This window comes from Lampetra fluviatilis, chromosome 28, assembly GCF_964198595.1.
Source record: "Lampetra fluviatilis chromosome 28, kcLamFluv1.1, whole genome shotgun sequence".
Classification (NCBI taxonomy): domain Eukaryota; kingdom Metazoa; phylum Chordata; class Hyperoartia; order Petromyzontiformes; family Petromyzontidae; genus Lampetra; species Lampetra fluviatilis.
In genome coordinates, this window is record NC_136302.1 from 1,320,200 (window position 1) to 1,336,059 (window position 15,860).

Below are 15,860 nucleotides of genomic sequence, written 5' to 3' on the forward strand. Positions count from 1 at the left end.
CGAACACTGCTTGGAGCCCACCGCTCTCAGCGCGTTGTTTCGCTGCGAGATCCGACCAATGTCCGTCCGGTGCTCGCCGACCTGCGTTGGCTTCCGGTCGCTTAACGAATAAATTTTAAAGGTCGCAATTCATTGCACACACACACACAAAGTGCTTGCCACATATGTACCACAATACCATTGCTGAGCTCGTCAAGAAGCGGACAACATCACGCGAACTCTCGCAGCGGCTTTCGGCTGGGCCATCGAACAAAGACGGTGACTGCATCGTGCGCGCTTTCAGATGCGCTTCTGCGGCCGTCTGGAACGCTCTTCCTTCCGATAGTAAGAAGCCACTAGGAGCTATGCACGTCTAAATCTAAATAGAAAACGCATTTCTTTAGAACTGCCTTTTGTGTGTTAGATTGTTGTCCTTCCACCAGCACCTCCGATTTTGCACGGTTGGCTACATACGTACGGTGTGGAAGAGGTTCAACATTCATACGTCAACCCCGCACACGCAATGGCTTTTCTCTCTTTATCTCTCTATCTCTCTCCTCGTCTTAGAGCTTCAAGTGAAAACAAAAGCATCGCGCGCATTGCCTGAATATCTCTCCCATTCTTGTGCTGAATGTGAACGGGCAGGACGCCGCAGCGAGCGAAGAGTAAAATGGTCCCGAGATCCGGTGGCGAGTCCGCGCCTTTGGGTGACCTCTTGCTGCTGCCCCCTGCGATGGCTATCGCGCGTCAGCCACCGACGCTTATCGCTAAGCTGATCACGTCGCCCGCCCCCCTGAAAGGAGCTGGTGACTTTTGTCTTCGCCTTTCGAGCTTTTGGCCTTGAAGCAGTCTCATTGTCACGGGGTGGTGGGGGGGGGGAGTGGTGGGGGGCTGCTGCGTGTCGCCACGGTGGGCGGCGTGCACTGCCAGTGAGCCGACTCGGCACGGGGGCCCCTTGCAGAGTCGCATGCCCCATCCGTCCACGGCGCCGTGGCGTGGAGAGTTGGCGTTGAGCGCGCGCGCCTCGCGAAGGGTCGTCGCGGCTGCACGCGAGTCGCCGCGCGCGTTGCGCTCATGCACGTGCTGGAGTTGTGTTGAACTTCTTTCGCGCCGTGCGTAGCCAGCCATGCTCGTCGGAGGTGCGGAGGTTGGGGGGGGGGGGGGGCAACAAACTGAACACAGCCAATAAAGCCGTTCTCAAGAAATGAGTTATACATCTAGATAATTTAAAAGTGCATAGCGCGCAGTGGCTTTCCTGTTATCGGATCGAAGAGCGTTCCAGACGGCCGCTGCCAGTGTGTGCAGAGGCCACGCTCCGTGTCTTCCATTTGTCTCCGTCAATGTCGACGGTTCAGATCCTTCTGTCGTCGGACCCGCGGCAACATAGGTTGCTCAAAGGCGCCCCAGGACCTCGGATACATTCACTCCGATTGCCCCGGTTCCGCATCAGTCATTTTTTACCACGAATGAGAAATATGCAGGAAATGTCCACAATGACACCATGCGGACAGTTGAGAAAAAAAGAGAAGTGAGCCTGGGCATGTTGAACTTCTTTCGCACAGTGCGTAGCCAACCGCGATCGTCGGAGGTGCACGGGAAGGACGACAACGCGTCTTTAATCTAAGTGCTTTCAAAGTGAATCGCTCTTTCACAGTGCGCCCACTTTTGACCTCGCACAGAGTGGCGTCTTCACTGACCTCGCAGCGGCGACGTTTCGAAGAACTGACCCCGACTGGGCTTTCGAACTCGCAGCCTTTTGATCTGCGAGTCGCCGCACCAACCTGGCCACGGCGGCGAGAGGGGCGCTGCGGTGGCTAGGAGATGTTAACTACCTCGCTTGGTACGCAGGAAGTCGTGGGATCGATCCCGACCCTGACGCCTGCTGTATATTTGGAGTTTGCGTCTCTCTCATTATCACGGTGGCTAGGAGATGTTAACTACCTCGCTTGGTATGCAGGAAGTCGTGGGATCGATCCCGACCCTGACGCCTGCTGTATATTTGGAGTTTTGCGGTGTCTCTCTCCCTGTGGTCGCGTGGATTTTTCTCCGGGTCCTCCGGTTTTTCCCTCCACATTTAGAATTAACTGCTGCTTGAAATTTCCACATGATAAGCCACTTCGTTCAGCTATCATATGTGATGGCCAGGTCGCTTCTTAGAAAGAGCGACATAGCAGCGCAGTGGGCCTTACCTGGTAATATAAAAACAAATACAAGTTTTAGTCTAAATAGTTGTAATAGTGCACCGGGCGCTGCGGCGGGATGCGCTGCCAGGATGCGCAATTCCATTTGCGGCTTTTTAATAATGAATGGAGCCTGAGCCCCCGACACGGCCGAGGCACCCATCAGACTGACACCTTCTTGGCATCGCACAGTCGTGAGCGGAGCTCACCCACTCAGAGCTGCGCGCTGCCATCGCGGGCTTCAACCGAGTGGTATTCTTGTTGTTGATATACCACCGCCACGCTCACCACCCCCACGCTCACCACCGTCACGCTCATCACTCACACGCTCACCACCGTCACGCTCACCACCGTCACGCTCACCATCCCCACGCTCACCACCGTCACGCTCACCACCATCACGCTCACCACCCCCACGCTCACCACGGCCACGCTCACCACCCCCACGCTCACCACGGCCACGTTCACCACCGCCACGCTCACCACCCCCACGCTCACCACCGTCACGCTCACCATCCCCACGCTCACCACCCCACGCTCACCACCCCACGCTCACCACCCCCACGCTCACCACAGCCACACCAAACGATGTTTTATTTTTACCAGGCAAGGCCCACTGGGCTGCTATGTCGCTCTTTCTCACAAGCGAACTATCACAAATGATAGCCCAACGAAGTGGCTTATCGCGTGGAAATCAATAGCAGCCAAATACTCTAAATACGTGTTTCTAAATGCGGTGAAAAAAACTGGAGGACCCGGAGAAAAATCCCCGCGACCACGGGGAGAGAGACGCGCAGACTGCGGAGCTTTACCGGCCTCCCCGTCCCGCCGTCAGCCAGCGGCGTAGCCCGGAGCGGAACGGCGGAACCCGCCGTGCGATCAACCGCGTGCGTGCGTAGTCTGTAGAACGTAATAGCTGAGTGGGTACTTTGAGAGGAAGCCGATACCGTTGGCCTGTGCTGTGCGCGTGCGTGGACTAAAGAAGAGTGCCATCTACACGACGTGTCGCGGAAGTCGATCACTACAGATGGACTAAAATACTACATTAATGAAAGCCGAGTGCAGGATTAATTATAGCCCGTTCCTTTTCGCTTGTAGACGGTAGGAAACATTTTCCTCACTTCGTGGGGGCCGGGGGGCTTAGTGAATCGTAGACATGTAGGCGTGAAAGCTTCTCACGAACACCGTGGCTCCTCGCCTGCAAATGAGCGTGTCCATGGCTGACAGGTGTGTGGGTGGTGGTGGTGACGAGTGGCAGTACAGCGGTTAGCGCTGCGCTGCGCTACGAACCCGGCGACCCGAGTTCGATTCCCGCTCACGGCCAACACTGGTGACGATTATCTGAACCGGTCCTGTCCCTCCCCTAGGTCGATTCGGCCTCAATGAGTACCTGGTGCGGTGTGTGGGGAGACAAAGGCGGTCGGGAGTGGTGCTGGCCACCCACCCCCTCATGTACCGTTCCAGCCTTCATAGGTGCTCGCTAACAGCACTTGCCCCTACAGTCTGTTCAGGCTATATGGGGGATCTTTGTTGTTGTCTTCGGTGACGACGATGAGATGTGAGCGATCGAGCGAGCTCGTCTCGCCGGTGAGAGCTCTGAGTGTTTTCCACGAAGCGGATCTCAAGGTCACTACCTCCTTCCCACAGAGAGCGGCCGAGGGAACTCACTCGCTGACAGATAGATGCCGTGTACACGTGGCATTTACAACTACAACAAACCCCCCCCCCCACCATCACGTTCAATTTAATTCTAAGTTAAATGTGGATACATCCCAGCGCTGAGAATTAAAACGAAATATACTCTTAGGTTTTTTTGGTAAAGTCACGTAGGTAAAAATAAAATAAAAAAGTACTAAAAGTAATAATAGAAATAAAATAAAATAATAAATCACGACGTCGTGATTTATTATTTTATTTCTATTATTACTTTTAGTATTTTTTTATTTTATTTTTTACCTACGTGACTTTACCGAAAAAACCTAAGAGTATGAATCCTTGCAGTCACGAAAGCTTAAAATCTTGAATTAAAACGAAGGTTTGAACTGCCACACGACGAACATTTACTCTCACGTTCAGCACATTGTCTGTGAGCAGGCCCGGACTGGTCATAGGGCAGCAGCGTGGGCGGTGGGGCGGTCTGTGTTGGGGAAATCGCAACGTGACCAGAGTAAAAATAACGAGTGTTTTTTTTATTCAAATATTTTACTACCTCGAATTTGTACGCCTCATTGCTTATTGGCGCTCTCAGTTGCCACCAGGTCCCCATTCATTCGGCAGCTCCAGAGATTCTCCCCTAGCGGCCACCTCAGATGGGCCCAACGAGGATCACGCGGCGATTTGGGCCCGGTGCGTTCACTCCATGCCTGGGCCGATTTGTTTTAGTCGCCCAGTCCGTCGCTGCCCGTGAGTGACCTCACAACTAACTCGTGGCACAGTCACCCAGATCACCGCTTTCCCATTGAGTGCCCGTCTGGCCCCTATGCAGAATCTGCACGGCGTGTACGCAGGCACAGGAACGGACAGAAAAGACCAAAACAGGACAAAACGGCCCCGCCAGCATGTGTGTGTGCAGTGGCCACTTTAGTGAAATCAAACCGCCTGTCACGGGAAGATGCTGCCAAGCCGGGGGCATTGGCGCTGCAGGGGTGAGCGGTGGTGAGCGTGGCAGTGGTGAGCGTGGCGGTGGTGAGCGGTGGTGAGCGTGGGGATGGTGAGCGTGGGGGTGGTGAGCGTGGGGGTGGTGAGCGGTGGTGAGCGGTGGTGAGCGTGGGGATGGTGAGCGTGGGGGTGGTGAGTGTGGGGGTGGTGAGCGTGGCGGTGGTGAGCGTGGAGGTGGTAAGCGTGGGGATGGTGAGCGCGGCGGTGGTGAGCGCGGGGGTGGTGAGCGCGGGGGTGGTGAGCGCGGCGGTGGTGAGCGCGGGGGTGGTGAGCGTGGGGGTGGTGAGCGTGGCGGTGGTGAGCGTGGAGGTGGTGAGCGTGGGGGTGGTGAGCGTGGTGGTGAGCGCGGGGGTGGTGAGCGCGGCGGTGGGGAGCGTGTGGGTGGTGAGCGTGGGGGTGGTGAGCGCTGGGGTGGTGAGCGCGGTGGTGGTGAGGGCGGTGGTGGTGAGCGCGGTGGTGGTGAGTGTCGCAGTTAGCGCGCTGCGCAATGAACCCGGCCTCTCCGAGTTCGATTCCGGCTCATGGCCAACACAGATGACGATTATTTGAACCGATCCTAGGCCTCTCCCTAAGTAGACTCAGCCTCAAATGAGTATCCGGTGCAATGTGTAAACATCGCCACTGGGGAGACAAAGGCGGTCAGGCGTGGTGCTGGCCACCCACTCCCTCGTGTGCCACAGTGCCAGCCTTCATAGGCGCTGCTCGCTAACAGCACTTGCCCCAACAGTCTGTTAGAGGCTATACGGGGGATCTTTTTCTTTGTTGGTGAGTGTCACCCCTTTCCCCCGTCACCCCACCACGAGCCACGGTGGATGCGCTCGTCTGAGCGATTCCGCGTTGCGACAACGAAATCTGAGCGCGGTCGTGGCGCCGTCCGTGCGCCTTTGCTCGGCTGCCGGAGCGAATCGTCTGTCTGTCCGTCTATCCAGGAGGGAGGATATGTATATATTTTAAATGCGACGTGCCTGTTATTGTTGCGGCCTTATCGCTCTGGCCCATGTTGTTGTTATGTTGTTGTTGTTATGTTGTTGTTATGTTGTTGTTGTTATGTTGTTGTGGTTGTTGTGGTTGTTTGTTTGTTGTTATTTTCAGACGGCCTAATCACGCCGCTGCCACACGCGCGGTGTGCTGCCGCATGGCAGAGCTCGCAGATGCGGATGTTGTTGTGTTCGCTTCCTCCACAAAATCGCCGCAATCCTCGGACGCCGTGGATGGCCTTCGCTGCCTCTCCCCCCCACCCACCCACCCCGTGTTGCTCGTCCCATGCCCATCGTGCATCGTCTCGTCGCAGCGACACAATGGCGGCATTGCCATTCAGCTTCGAAATGCTTTTGGTGGATTTCAAAATAAATATTGTGTGGCTCACGGTATCCGTCGTCGTTTGTCGTCGTAGTCATCGTAGTCGTCGTTGTCGTCGTTATCGTGGAAGGGACGCGCGGAATATGTTTTGTTAATCTGAAACTTAAAAGGGAAATTTGTGAATGTGTGTCTGTTCGAAATGTTTAGCATACTTCCCAACATGCAACAAACTTGAAATGTGGCATGTGGGTAGCTTCCAGACTGTACACAACGCAAAAAGTATAAAAATAGACTTTTGTATTTTGGGAGGGGGGGGCGCAATAATGGATATATATATTTTAGGCGCAGAACAAAATTGTACGTGTGCATGTTTTCGCCTATTAATTGGTAACCGGTTCGAGACCCATCAACTCCCCTTACCCTTGACAGCCCAGTTTCATCGCAGGTGCCTGTCCGGTGTTGAACTCGGGGGTCTCGGCGGTGCGGTGCAGTGCTTTGACCTTCGAGACGCCCGGCCACCTCACAGGAAGTGGAGGTCACGTCACCGAAGATCGACGACCGTGGTCTTCCGGAAGGGACCGTGACAACGTACAACGACGCAATGCCCCGATCCGCACAAATACGAAGGAGACATCATCACAGCGGTGCACTCCGCGGCTCCTGCCTGACGCGGCTTTCTGGCTTGAGACCATCTCAATGTGACATTGTAGTTGTTGCTCTGCGTCGAAGAAGAAGACGAGGAGGGAGAAGAGGAAGAGGGGGGGGGGGGGCTGGAGGAGGGGGTAGGAGGAAGGGGGTAGGGGAGGAGGAGGGACAACATCAACAAAACCAACAAGAACGACGACGACCACAGCTGAGGTACACGTGACTTTGGCCTTGGCATTGAGTCCCAGAGAGTTGTTGGCGAGAGAGAGGAATGCTGACCCAGCCGTGGCCCAGGCGCGGCTCTCTGGGCTCTCGCGTGGGACAGCGAGACACCTCCACACGACTGCCTTTGTTTTCCCTCTTCGCTAATGGTTAACGACGCTTATCACTGCCCTGGTGTTCTCATGTCGAGGTTTAATATTACATGTGTAGTTTTCTTCTTAAAATGTTACTCATTCACGAGCCCCTGGATGGGATAATGGTTTCTGTCGCTCGCCGTCGGGACAGTTTGCGAGTTCGATTCCCCATAAAGACGGCGGGACATTTGGTCAAAGTGCTTTTCTGGGAGTGACGTTGAGGTTGTTGTTTTTGTTTTCGTTGCGTGCACAGCACGAGGCCATTATGTCCCAGTTTGAGAGCCAAGAGCCAACGTGTGACACTCTCAACTGCGTCCTTGTAAAGTAGGCGCGGTGCGGTAGAGCTACGGTTTTACAGTAAAAAATATAATAATAATAATGAGAAGAATGTTTAGTTTGTTTTATACTACGTCATCGCTCATGAAAAATTGCATCTACCGATCGCTGGGGAACACGGACAATGTTGAATGCAGCCAGGCAGTGCCTACGATTGCCTAAGCTCTGCGGTTTTTTTTTGTATATGAAGATTTGTCAACTACCGAATGAGCGTTTACACAATTTGGGGTGAAACCGGAGCACCCGGAGAACACCCACACGTGCGAGGGGGCAACGCTCTATCCCATACAGAGAGGGCAGATGATAAGAGTGGTTCCTCATCGTCGTCCACGGGAAGGGGATTACGCAGTATTGGTGTGTGCGAGATCCACAGACTCACGCCTCCACAGTGCTTGACTATAAACTATTGGGCAGCAGTGAAACCGATGGAGGCCGGTTTCACCCTCGTTAGGCTTCATCAGTACAGTAGAGTCATCAATGTGAAACGATCAACTATTTTTTTTTTCAGGTAAGGCCCCACTGAACTCTGTAGCTCTTTTTCAAAGCGACCTGGCCCCAGATGAGAGCTCAACGAGGTTGGCTTGTCATCGTGTGTAAATGTTTCTAAACGCGTGTTGTTGATTCAAAATGTGGAGTAAAACCCCGGAGGACCCGGAAAAAAATCCACCCGACCACGGAGAGAAAAATGTAAACACGAAATCTACAGCAGGCGTCAGGGTTAGGATGGAACTCACGACCTCCTGTATACCAGGCGAGGTCGTTAACATCTCGCCACCGTGGCACCCTATATAAATACATCCATACGTACTTATTTAATTGGTTATTCCTCTGGTGTATCCGATACTCTGACTGGGTAGAGTCAGAGCATACGCTAAAATAAACAAAGCGGAGGAAAACGCGCGCGCGCGCGTGCCGCGTGCGTGTGACGTGTCTCCTCTGCTGCGTGGGACCGTGCAGCACAGGGACGGGTTGAGCCATCTCGGCGTGGCTGCCCATGGACTATGCCCCCTGCTCGGAAGGGTTTAGCAACTGCCCATGCTTGGGTAACCTTGTCCGCGCCTCGGACGATTCACTGTGGCAGAAAGTTATTCTCAAGCAATTTTCTCATCCCAGTTAAATGTGCTTTCGCAGTTGTGCTGCTGCACATCTGTCAGGTGTGCTTTCGGCTTAGTATCGCGTAGCTATGCGGCACGATGTCCGACGTTTCGCTTCCAGCACCGAAGGCGCTCACAAGCACGCGGGAGCGAAGCATCCTCTGCAACATCGCGCGTGAAATTCGCTCGGCCGCGAAGACCCAAACACGGCAGAGGAGAGGCTGTGGATCTCACTCCGTTGAGAGACACCGTGCCAACCTTGTCACTGGCTAATACACTGACCCACGTGTGCCTGCAAGAGCCGACCACAGAGTGACTGTAAACAATCCTGATAATAAATCACGTTTATTAGACAGCAGCAGCGCCTTCACAAACACACACGTGCACGCGCATATGAATGTACGAGCCGAAATATTTGCCGGGACGTGTCGCCTTGACCTGGCACCGCGACCCCCTGTTTCTCGAGCTTGGCACCCGTGTCCCCTCCCCCGCCTTCCATTGCTGCCCCACCTATCCCACTCTGCACTGCGGGGGGGGGGGGCAGCCCCCCCCCCCCCAACCTATTCACGCGTGAACACGGCAACACGACTTAACGGTGGCGTAAAAAGAAATCACACACACACGTTAAAGAGTAACAATGTTGTTCATGTCGCCTGGGAGATCGCCTGACCCACTCACCCGGAACGCGGCCCCGCTCCCGTCGGTTCTCTGAAGCGAAGCAGCCCTAAGTCTGTGTAGCGGCGCACGGGTCCAGTGAGCCGGAGGCTTTCGTGGTGGTTACGTGTGGGAAGGAGCTCATCGCTCAGGTTTGACGAGCTGGCTTCGCTCTGAAAGCGAGTAGCGTACTGCAACCTTAAACTTGAACCGTTGTTATGCTTGCAGGTACTCGAGAGAGAGATACTCAGGTTGAATTAGAATATTTGTCTGCGACTCGCAGATGGCAGTGAGGTGGCACTCGACGAGACGTTCTCTCGTTTTTGGCCGCTCTCCAGGTCAGGTGACGCCTTCTCAAAACACAACTCTAGCATTTTGTCAAAATGCTTTTAATAGTCATAATAGAGGTGGGGGGGGGGGTTAGATTGCGTAAATATGAATGTGTCATTCAACTCGCCAACCACCCGACAGCCAATTAGTAATGTGTGTCACGTAAACAAAGATGCCAATTAGATACTAGTTCAGCACACCCGGTGGGTTGGAGAGTAAGCCCACAACATTTACAATTTGAGTACGACGTTTCGCATTTATATTTACGCGATCTAAAAAAAATCCCTCTAATATGGATAATATTAGTCGTGAAAGCCTACGTGTTAAACATACTTTTATAGCAGACAGGCATTTCTGGGTTGGGTCATCCTCCTACAACACTATCAGTTCCCGAGTTATAAGAAGAATAGTGAACGTCTTTTCCTACATGAATAGTTTATTTCGATAGATATTTTTTACACGACCGCTTTGCTGTTTTTGAAAGTGACACTTAAAAGGTGTCGCTGATACGCTGTTTATCTTAGAAAGCCGATGAAAGTTGTGACTGGGCTTGGACATTTCACAGCCAGCGGGAGACTGAACCCATGAATTAAAATCTGCAAACCGTGAGAAAATTCACGACAGAAAAAATTTGTGCAAGCCAGAAAAGAAATACCTTTTTTATTGTTTATACATCATACGCACATATTTGTGTTGTTAGATCTGACTGAGCCGAAGCAAAACTCATGGCCTGTAGAATGACGTCCACTTGCTACTGTCACTTGCCATCGGCACGACTCCGGGGCGTGGGAGCGTCCATCAGATCGGAGCAAAAAAAAATCGAACAAATCAATCAGGATCGCCACCGCCACTTTCTCTGTGTATCGGGTGCTCACCGCTCCTTGTGCATCAGGTTAAAATTAGATCAGAATTAATTTGCTGCTTTGCCGGATCCAACGGAATGTTTAATTAAAACTGCAAACCGTGCTTCTTTGTCAGCCTTCCGATTAGACGTGGGGGGTGGGGGGGAGGGTAAAAGCTTCCATAAACCGAGCCGTGGTTCGATATTTGTCGACAGCGTGGAACATTTACACCCGCAACTGCCGAGACTGCTCATTTTCATTTTCATCTACGACCAAATCGGACAAGGGGCAGCTAAAAGCATGCGCCTTTGATAATGATCAGGGATAGCCCCACTGCTGTTTCTCCATAATGTATTGCTCCATTTTACTTCTAACGCTACCGACGTCCTGTATTTTATTTGTATTTAACTAGGACAGCATCACTGAGTATCAATTAATAAAAAAAACATTATCGGGAGAGTTCTGCATTGAGTCGAGTGCCAAATACATACGTAAGTATTTGTTAACGACAGTTTTGTAAGTGGGAGAAAGCCAGAGTACGCCCCTTACACATTGTTCTCCGTTATGTACGTTCAACGTCTTTCGAACGAGCTGCAGATGCCGCCGCACAAAACAAATGCGACTCCTGCTCACGACCCGACACCAACAAAAAAGGGGCCACGCTTTTTCTCTTCTTGGGAACGTGAACATCCTAAACCTTGCCAGCCATGGGCACGGGTCGAGCCTTTCCCCACCGTCTCCACCCTTCGGATCGCCCGCACCGTGTCGGCCTTCGTAGGTGCTGCTCGCTAACAGCACTTGCCCCGACAGTCTTTTGAGGCTATACGGGGGATATTTGTGTTGTTTGTGCGAGCTGTCTCCCTCCGGTAGCACGTGTCCCTTTAGCACTGCGCCACTTGGCCATGGCATACTCGGATTTGCCTTGACGATGGCAGGGGCCGCTCTCTTGCAGTAAAATGGACCAGCTCCCAAGCGGCGCATCTGGTACAGCCGTTAATATTTAACTGGAAATCGTGCCACGGTTCCTTTTAAAGTAAAAAATAAATAAATAATTTTGCATGTCAAAACTTGCTAATATTTCTTTATATATTGTTCTTCTTCCAACTGACACCGTTATCCAGAGTAACATTATAAACCAAATACAACCTGCGAACAATGAACCCTTGTATGATCGTATTAATATAGTCGGTATCTTGTTTATGCTTGCGCAACATATTTTGAGTATGATAAGAGTTGTTTTTGTTGGGTAGCAAATAGAGGTTTGTTTAACAAGTCTTGACCCCCCCACAGAAAAGTAGGCAACGCTTGCTTCCGGAAGCGTGTTTCGCTGCTGCTGCTGCTGTGTGCAGCACTCCCCGGCCAAAACAGCAGCAAGCAGGAGCTTGGAGCATGCCACGACCCCTGTGCAGCATCACACGCGCAGTGCAAGGCATGCTGGGAGGACCGATCCAGCAGTACATTTTATTGTCTAAATGTATCGACTTGAATATTGGTATTCTTAATCATAGCAGCGTGACACAGCACAGACAAGGCAAATTGCGAGTCCAATTCCCGTCAGAGCAGCGATGAGGAATTGCAGATTGAGATCTGTTTTTGTTGTATTTCCTGAAGAACACCGCGGTATGGAAAAATCGCGTCATAATAATTAATGTATAATGCAGGGTAAAGCACAGTCCGCGATAACACATGAGATGCGTAACGCAGGATGAACAAACACCGAGGCTCGTGGGTAGCATCTAGAAGCATCAAGCAGCATCCCACTGCCCCGTGCGACGCTACGCCGAGGCAGCCGTACAACCACTTATTCCTGTTCCCGCTGCGACGTAGTTCTGTTCGCTCGATCGCGTTATATCCAATTCGCTTCCGCGTTATTAAAAAGATGTGTTCTCTAATAGATTAATTGCTGTATATCCAATTCGCGTTATGAAACCAACACGCGGCGTTATAGGAACACAGACTGTCTGGCATTAATCTGTGTAATGAACAGTGAAGCCCGCGACGTCATTCACGTTGTGCCGCACAGGGGCAGCTGCCACTGTGGCGTGCCCTCGGCTGACCTGCAGCAGGGCAGCGGAATGATGAGATGCAATTTTAAGCGTTTGAGTTTGCTTACGCTTTTAAGCAAGTTTCATGTACAGTAAAGTCCCCGGGTTGCAGAAGACCCGACAGTATATGTCGGAAATCCGACTTTAAGGAAATGCTCCCATAAATCATGTAAACAATTCAATATGTGGAAATGTCTGCGTTAGTTACGCAAGCGCAAGTAGTGCAGCGCGTTGAGGTTGCGGATGAATACCGTGGAGCGAGGAGGCGTAAAGCGGTCCACCTGACACCTCGCTCTACCAAAATGCCACCGTCACCGAGGCCGGGTTTCACTCGGATTGTTTGTTTTGTATGCTTAGAACTAGCAATACAACTGTATATATTGCTAGTTTTCTTCATTTTAAGTTTATTTCATGAGTTATTCACTGTAGGTACTTTATTTAACACAATTACACTTTAATTGTTTGTGGTTTCAGCCAACAATAATTGGAGAAGTCTAGGCCTAGCCTAATGCACAGTAAACAAACATTCAGAAGTGACCGCTTTCTGTTAGCAATTCATATTAAAATGTTTCATGGTATTCATAAACAACTGGATACAGGATATGTTCCATTAGATTAATTATGGGTAGTGTTTGCGTAGATATTAGATGAAAATTAAAGAATCACAGGAAGTGCAGAGCGTATGTACAGCGATATGATATAAGTAGTGATAGAGAACGGACGACACCGCGATGCGGTGCCGAGAGAAAGGTAACTCGGTAATCGGGTAGGGGAGGCACAAATATTTCCGGCTAGATTGCCATTGCAAAAGCCGCTACAGAATTATGCTTTTGCATGGCCAGATGCAATGAGGGGCCGCCATTGTTACACCTGTCGCCGTGTGTCACACCACCATTGCTACACCAGTCACCGTGTGTCACACCACCATTGTTACACCAGTCACCGTGCGTCACACCGCCATTGCTACACCAGTCACCATGTGTCACACCGCCATTGTTACACCAGTCACCATGTGTCACACCGCCATTGTTACACCAGTCACCGTGTGTCACACCGCCATTGTTACACCAGTCACCGTGCGTCACACCGCCATTGCTACACCAGTCACCCTGCATGACACCGCCATTGTTACACCAGTCGCCGTGCATCACACCGCTATTGTTACACCAGTCACCGTGCATCACACCGCCATTAGTACACCAGTCGCCATGCGTCACACCATCATTGCTACACCAGTCACCGTGCGTCACACCACCATTGCTACACCAGTCACCGTGTGTCACACTGCCATTGTTATACCAGTCACCGTGCGTCACACCACCATTGCTACACCAGTCACCGTGCGTCACACCACCATTGCTACACCAGTCACCGTGTATCACACTGCCATTGTGACACCAGTCACTGTGTGTCACACCACCATTGTTACACCAGTCACCATGCATCACACCGCCATTGTTACACCAGTCACCCTGCATCACACCGCCATTGTTACACCAGTCACCCTGCATGACACCGCCATTGTTACACCAGTCACTGTGTGTCACACCACCCTTGTTACACCAGTCACCCTGCATCACACCGCCATTGTTACACCAGTCACCCTGCATGACACCGCCATTGTTACACCAGTCACTGTGTGTCACACCACCATTGTTACACCAGTTACCATGCATCACACCGCCATTGTTACACCAGTCACTCTGCATGACACCGCCATTGTTACACCAGTCACTGTGTGTCACACCACCATTGTTACACCAGTCACCGTGTGTCACACCGCCATTGTTACACCAGTTACCATGCATCACACTGCCATTGTTACACCAGTCAATGTGCGTCACACCGCCATTGTTACACCACTCACCATGCGTCACACCGCCATTGTTACACCAGTCACTGTGTGTCACACCGCCATTGTTACACTGGTCACCGTGCATCACACCACCATTGTTACACCAGTCGCCATGCGTCACACCGCCATTGTTACACCAGTCACCATGCGTCACACCGCCATTGTTACACCAGTCACCATGTGTCACACCGCCATTGTTACACCAGTCACCGTGTGTCACACCGCCATAGATACACCAGTCAACGTGCGTCACACCGCCATTGCTACACCAGTCACCCTGCATGACACCGCCATTGTTACAACAGTCGCCGTGCATCACACCGCTATTGTTACACCAGTCACCGTGCATCACACCACCATTGGTACACCAGTCGCCATGCGTCACACCATCATTGCTACACCAGTCACCGTGCGTCACACCACAATTGCTACACCAGTCACCGTGTGTCACACTGCCATTGTTACACCAGTCACCATGCATGACACCGCCATTGTTACACCAGTCACCATGCGTCACACCGCCATTGTTACACCAGTCACTGTGTGTCACACCACCATTGTTACACCAGTCACCATGCATCACACCGCCATTGTTAAACCAGTCACCCTGCATCAAACCGCCATTGTTACACCAGTCACCCTGCATGACACCGCCATTCTTACACCAGTCACTGTGTGTCACACCACCATTGTTACACCAATCACCGTGTGTCACACCGCCATTGTTACACCAGTTACCATGCATCACACCACCATTGTTGCACCAGTCATTCTGCATGACACCGCCATTGTTACACCAGTCACTGTGTGTCACACCACCATTGTTACACCAGTCACCATGCATCACACCGCCATTGTTAAACCAGTCACCCTGCATCAAACCGCCATTGTTACACCAGTCACCCTGCATGACACCGCCATTCTTACACCAGTCACTGTGTGTCACACCACCATTGTTACACCAATCACCGTGTGTCACACCGCCATTGTTACACAAGTTACCATGCATCACACCACCATTGTTGCACCAGTCATTCTGCATGACACCGCCATTGTTACACCAGTCACTGTGTGTCACACCACCATTGTTACACCAGTCACCGTGTGTCACACCGCCATTGTTACACCAGTTACCATGCATCACACCGCCATTGTTACACCAGTCAATGTGCGTCACACCGCCATTGTTACACCACTCACCGTGCGTCACACCGCCATTGTTAAACCAGTCACCATGTGTCACACCGCCATTGTTACACCAGTCACCGTGTGTCACACCGCCATTGTTACACCAGTCACCGTGCGTCACACCGCCATTGCTACACCAGTCACCCTGCATGACACCGCCATTGTTACACCAGTCGCCGTGCATCACACCGCTATTGTTACACCAGTCACCGTGCATCACACCGCCATTGGTACACCAGTCGCCATGCGTCACACCATCATTGCTACACCAGTCACCGTGCGTCACACCACCATTGCTACACCAGTCATCGTGTGTCACACTGCCATTGTTACATTAGTCACCATGCATCACACCGCCATTGTTACACCAGTCACCATGCGTCACACCGCCATTGTTAC